We start from the raw sequence: 7075 nt of genomic DNA on the forward strand, positions 1-7075 counted from the left end.
GTTTGTGGGTAGATATGCAGCAGGAAGCAGGGTACCAGGTGGGGTACAACAGTGCAATGATGCATTGCAGTGTAGATATAGGCACAGTTTGAGAATGTACACTGGTGCTTGTGAATGTAGGCACCCAGCGGCCAAGGAGGATGTAGTTGTGTGGGTGCCCAGGTCTGGAAGGCATAATCCTGGTATGTACTGGTCTAGGGCGTGGAACGTTTTGTGTGCATGTGCAAAGCTATGGCAGTGGGTCAGTATTATACCTTCATGGGCTAAGGGCAGATGTGACCTGGCTGCCCAGGTCAGCATTTTCTCAGAGCTGGGAAGCATGATTGAGGACCATGTATATGCATGGGTCTAGAAATGTTATAAACTGATGTTCCCAGAGCTGAAGGATATGACTGGGGGCCATGTGCATGCATGAGTCTGGGAGTGCCATAAACTAATGTTGTCAGAACTGAAGGGCCTGATGGCAGGTCAAGTGCATCTGTGAGTCTCAGAGTGTTGTAAACTGATGTGCAGAGCTCGGGGGGGGGGGGTGCGGAATGAGGCTGTGCAACACTATGGAGGTAAGTGCCTGCAGCCTTTGTGCCCTGGCGACAGCCTAAAGGGAACAGGGATGGGGAGTTAGTGCTCTGGAGGGGTTCAGGAAAGTTGTGTCTGGCTGCACTTGGGGTGGGGGTGTGGGGTGGGTACACGTGCTGTGGATTGGTGGGGGTGGGGGCGCTTGGAGTTTGGGGAGTGAGGGCAAGTGACGGGGTTCAGGTGCGTGGAGTGTGGGGTGAGTCGCAGGTCACAGGGCTGTGTCAGTGAGGGTAATGAGTTCAAGGAATGGGACTTGGCTGACTTCCTAGTCCCTGTCTCCCTGGCCATGCACTCATGTAGGCCCCATGCCTCTGTGTTAGGCTCCAGCTCTCAGCCTCTCAGTTCCTCAGCCTCTGCAATGAGGGCAGCCCTGTGTGGTGCAGAAAGCTCTCTCAGGTCAGCTGTACTCCTGAATCGCCATCTCACCCACCCTCCCATCTCCTCTTCTCTAACTTTTCCTTGGAGCAGGGCTGAACTGGATCTACCCTATTCAGTCAACTTCCTGGAACTCCTGCAACTGGTTTTGAACATTTTTGTCTGTGACATGAAACTACTTTTTAAAAAATTAAACTTTGGAAATTATCTTAAGCCCTTTGCTTCATGGTTACATGAGAGTACTTCCATGAGAAGACATATTGGGCTCCTCTCTGCTACTCTCATTGATAGGTAATTTGGGAAGAAGCACCAGAAAATATGCAGACCATCTAAACTCTTTTTGTCCCACTTCCCTTTTCTTTTCTTTCTTAGAGAAGCTGTGGTTTACAATAATCATGTACAAAAATAAAGGATTCCCATTTAAGACCCTGTTATTAACACCGTGCAGTAGGGTGGAACATTCATTACAATTGATGAAAATATCTTTTTATAATTGAAACATTAACTATAGCTCATAGTCTAAACTCAGTTTTGTGACTCACATATTCATAAACAGGAAAATGCAGATTTCTAATCCAGAGTGGTAAAAAGGTTGATGTTGTATTTCCATCTACCTTATGCTTGTTTCTTTATCCTTATCGATTCCCGGGAGGGAACAGAAGAGAGTTATATAATAGTCCTTAAAAGCCCCAACACTAATCACTGAATATTTTTCCCTGAAGCTTTTTTTCTCTGTGAGAGGTAAATAATTAAGCCCATAGTTATAAACAACTATAATATCAGTGAAAAATGGATATGCAGAATTTTTGAATTTTTAGTTCTAGAGCTACCTCTTTTGTAAATTAGTGAAAATAAAATTAGTGAAATAGCAGTATGAAAAATCAAATGTTAAATTATCAAATATATTTTCAGAAAATGCTTTAGAGCCAAAAGAGCCAGATGGCCAGAGATCTTTGCAGATGCAGCAGGAGAACACCCTGGGGAATCCTTCTGAAATGAGAAGCCAGGAGAGAAGACTAGCAGACATTGCCATGTGCCTTTCCATCTGACAGAGTTCTGGATTCACTGGCCTTTCTTGAATCAAGGCCACCCCACTGCTCACAGCCAGTGAAGAGTCCCCACTGTCCCCTCACACACCATTATCAGAATTCTTCATCTCTGTTGTGCCATACAATTCAGGCTGGAATGTTCCAGCTCAGGGAGAAGCCTTGAGAATTGAAAGGCCTGGAAAGATGAGAAGTGGCAGAGGTGGTTTCTGTTATCATGGAGGCTCTGAGCACAGTAACCTGGACACTCGTGAACAATTACTGTTATAGGAGACTCTGGAAATGGCATGTCCACCTTCATCAAGGTACTTTGGGGCATTGGGCATGAAGAGGCCTCAACTCCCACTGGGAGAAACACCCTTACTCATGCCTCTTACTAATCCTCCCATTTTCCAGATGTGTTGCTATGGAACCTACCAAGAACAATGGCTGTCATCCACAGCCTGGAGAACTATCTGATCAAATTCAGTTCAGTCAGTAGGACCACTTCATCATCATCACTTCTGAGCATTCAGCATGAGTCATGTGAGGCTCACCAAGACCATTGAGGATAGAGGAAGAAAGTTTTGTGTAGTCTGGACCAAGCTAGGGTTCACCACAAGCACCCTCAAGGAAGGTCAGTTCCAGCAGAATGTCTGAGAAAACATTCTGGGAAATCTCCAGAAAAAGTGGGTTTGTGAACACCCATATTCCTGATCTCCAACCTAGGACCCTCGTTGCATGACTTCCCAAAGCTTAAGGACACATTGCAAAAGGATTGTTCCCATGTCAGGAGTGATGCCATCTTTCAGATCCTGTTCCATACCTGTGAGAAGATTATTAATTTCCTGGAGAAAATAGGCATACATAGTTTCCAAAATGTCCTTGGCATTATGAATGCAGATGATTTGGAGGAGTATTCGAAAGTCTATCAGTGACACTTTGGTGTAGATGATGAATCTCCCCAGTAGGTGGCAATGAGAACAGGGAGAGCTATTTTGGAGTTAAGGCCACCATGAAGTCCCAGGATCTGCAGGCTTTCAGCATAGGGGACTGGAAACAAACTTGCATAAATTGTGCATTTGTTCAGGTATTCCTCAGCTTTCTTAGCTACATTCCACTTTCTTTTTTTTGGTGTGTGGTCCGGGAGTCAAACCCAGGTCTCTGACATGAAAGGCAGGCATTCTAACCACTGAACTACCTGTGCACCCTTCATCCCATTTCTGAGTGACACTGTCATCCACTATTTCAGATGATTGAAACACAAATGCTTCATTGCTGTGGTTGCCAAGGACCATCCTGAGACAAGTCCTGAAAGAGTTCATCATCTGAAGAGACATTTCAGCAGGTGGCTTCTCAGGTGGAAGGTTGGGGTCCTCTTGTCAGCACTGTATATTTTCTGCACTCTCCATCCAGAAAGACAAGCACTTCTACTTCCATGTGTTCTAAATTCCTTGATATCAATGGCTTATTATCTTGCTATTTTTGTTCCCATCTCACTAAACACCATAATTTCTCTTCTAAAGCATTTTTTTATCTTGGTAACTAAATTAGCTGGGATCCAAATATGGGATAAACGTTGTTTTTGTTTTTACAGTGTGACATATATCCTAGTACTGCCATGAACATATAGTTAAAATTTCACTGATCCTCTTCATTTGTGAACTCCCGATGTCTCCCTTACCCCTTTACCTGTCATATCTCGTTCCTATACCCTGGACCTGCAGAGGCATGCCTGGTGTAGGGGGGAAGAAAATTGTTTGTAGAAGATTGCATGAGGAATATATTCATATGTGTTTTCTGAAAAGCGTTGGTGGTATTAGGATACCAACTCCGACCTGGCTGTGAAAAAGCCTTCCCTTAATTTCTCCTCAGCAAATGACAAAACCATCTATAACCAAAGACATGGTAGGTGATTCAAGTGCCATTCTTAGAGGAAGTAGCAAATTATTGAATAGAAAAGCAAACCTTACTGTTATTCCCTAAATAATAAACAATGCCCTGACCAGAGCCAATGTTAGTCGTGTCTTCTTCTGTACACACTCTTAGGGCAGACCTGGATTTTTCACAGAAAATCCCAGCTCAAGTGCTCCAAAACTTCCCTAGGTACCCCATTCCATGCTACTTCCACCACCATACACTATCTCTTCCACCCTTTGAAAGAGTTTTCCTCTTTTCTTTCTCAGTCCATTTGCCTACCCAGTTATACAAGAGGAAAAGTTGTGTGTTCTAGGGTTGTCATTTCTCCTCATTCCAGCATCCACTAGAGTGCCAAGTCCTGCCAATTCAACCTCTTAAACATATCATGGTTCCACCCCCTCCCCCTCCTCCCTCACTACTTCCCATTTGAACCCTGGACTCAACTTCTTGCTTCCAAGCTCACATTTCTCCTTCTCTACCTCTGCTTCTCCCTATCCTACTCCAGCATTACCTCCCATCTATACAGATTTCATGCTATTACTTCCAGCAATAGCAAACTACTTGCAGGCTATGCGACTATGCAAGGATATTTTATGCATCTGAATCCCTCTTCAAAATCCTCCCACCTACTCCTCCATGTATCCCCAGCACATAGCCCAGTGCCCAGCTCTGGATAAATATTATTAGATGCTCTCAACCATCCTGCCTGAACTGGGAAAGGTGGGGAAAAAAGTTGGATGGCAGAAACTCCACCTCTATGGTTGATGAGAAACTAAAAATTAGAACTTTCCCAGGTGTATGGTAGTTAGGGAGATTGCTTATAAGAGTAATATTGGTTAATAATGCGTGTGTGTGTGTGTGTGTGTGTGTGTGTGTGTATGAGTATGAGAGAGAGGGAGGGAGAGGAAGAGAGAGAGAAAAATATAATAGGTAGTAAGTTTATCTTTATTTTTCAGTACTATGACTTAGGTCATTATTGTCTATAGTAACTTCTGCAGAATTACTGAGCTTCTTGCATTTGTATACGAAGTAGGCTTTGTTCTCCCTCTCCCATCTCTTTTTTGATCTTTTCCTCCTTCTCCTTTCCATTCTTAAGTTTATGAGGGAAGAGGAAAGTTCCACTTTGCATTCTGTTTTATAATTTTAAATGTTTACTAACATTTTCCCTAACAAATTATTTATCCTTGGTTTTTCCTTTGAATAAATTGTCAGACAAATAAGTACCAAATATTATTGCCTTGAAATCTTCATTAAATGGATATCATTACATTATTGTCCCTCAGAAACTCCCAGGTAGTACTATAACTGAGTTATATTTTCTCCCTTACTTAGATTCTGAATGTTGGATCAAGATCTAGAAACTATGTAACTTTAGAAGTATATATTACCGCAAGAATGAAACAGAAATGAAAGTATAATTCATCTTGCTTCCTTCTCTGAATGGGTGTATTTGTATTCACTATCAGAACAATAGGCATGTCCTTTTGGGAAGCATATCATGAAACTCTGCTATTGTAATTTCAGCATTAGGCAGCATGCACTCTTTAACAGAAATGATTATAGTTTAAACAATTTTATTGCTATAACATATGTAAAGCTTTTTAAATATCAGTAAAACGTAGGCTATTTCCTGAAGCCAGATGTACTGGAAACAATTTTGTTTTACTATTCATCAATAAACCAAACTTTAGCATTTAAGGGAGGAAAAAAGGTGAAAGCCGGAATGAAATCATTTTTACAAAATGGGAAAGGAGTAAGGAGGCATGTAGGTAAGCATAGTCTTCTGAAATGCTCTCTGAAAATGTCTGGAATTCACAGAGAAAAAATTCAAATTGTGTTTCACAGGGAATGTTAGAGATACATAAAGCAGTGCTTTTTGCTAAAAGTATAGAGCTATTTTACTAACCACAACAATGAATTTTTAATTATTCACTAAAATCTCTTGGAAGTTACAAATGAGATTTCTTCTATTATTGCTGTCATACTTCAGGTATTAATTTTAAAATTATTGCAGTAAATCCTATTAGGGAGTACCTTGCTAAAACCTAAACCTGGATATACTGTGGATCCAATCATATCTCTTATATGCTTGGTAATTCAATATATCTCTTTCCACGGAAAATATTCCCCATAATATAAGTAATAATAGTGCTAGGTTGCAATTATTGACATTCACTAAATATAACCTTTTATTCTCTATCTCATTTGCAAAAGTAAAGTGAGTGGTATATTCTTTTTGTATTATCCATCATCTCTTTAAGGAATCACCCTTTCCTTTTTCATTGTTGGATCAAACAATTTGGCTGGGAGTGACTATTTCTGAGGTAAAACTGCCACAGGAAATTTTGGGGTTGGTATAATAGATTATCAAATACATATAGTGTTGTCAGATGCTTAGAAATTTGGCCTTTTGTTCAAGGAGTGAAAGAAGAATCAAGGGTAAAGTTGTTTCTGTTTGGACTGAAACAGTGTGTGGTTATGCATGATTAATATTCTCTTGTATAAAAGAAGGAATAATAAATGAAACAGCAAAATGGTAAAGTAATGTATGTTAGACTTAAATGGGTGTTAAGAAAGAACTAGTAAAATATATTTAATTTACAAATAAGGAAACTGAGGTCCATAAGCATAAGGTTTTTCCTGTCAAACAGCTTAATAATTATCTTTGAGTCAGTTTCATCATATGACAATATACTAAGCCCTATTGTACAAATCAAGCCACTCCAGGAATTTAATCTAATAAAATCACTAAGGAACTATGATAAAGAAAATGTAAGGGATTGGAAAAACCTTTCGTTCTAAAAGGGTTAGTGGAATATAAGAATTATTGTCATGGGAAATACATTAAATTCAAGTTTGAAACTATTATATTTTAGTTACTACTGTATACTACAGTGAAATATCATTGGCTTCGACAATAAAATCAAGATGAGATAGGTAAAGAACGCGAATAATTAACTCTACTTAACAGAATTCATTCATGTGGCCTCACGATGGTTGCTAGGTTTTCCGGCACTCTGTCTCTCCCTCTTCATGGTAGGGATAAGTGTACAGTACTTGACACTTGTCCAGCATATTTCGTTCCTGTTGCTAAATGTTATAGATCCGTGGGTTTAAGATATGTCCATGAGCATAATATTATCATTGTGAGTTTAATGGTTTTATAGCTTCACCAAAAG

The 7075-nt window shown here is 40.3% G+C and overlaps 1 pseudogene; it reads left to right on the forward strand.

Annotated features, from left to right (window-relative positions):
- The first annotated feature begins 554 nt into the window (after window positions 1-554).
- LOC143647640 (immunity-related GTPase family M protein 1-like) lies at window positions 555-3308 on the forward strand (annotated as a pseudogene).
- Window positions 3309-7075: the final 3767 nt, after the last annotated feature.

This window comes from Tamandua tetradactyla, chromosome 10, assembly GCF_023851605.1.
Source record: "Tamandua tetradactyla isolate mTamTet1 chromosome 10, mTamTet1.pri, whole genome shotgun sequence".
In the NCBI taxonomy this organism is placed as follows: Eukaryota; Metazoa; Chordata; class Mammalia; order Pilosa; family Myrmecophagidae; genus Tamandua; species Tamandua tetradactyla.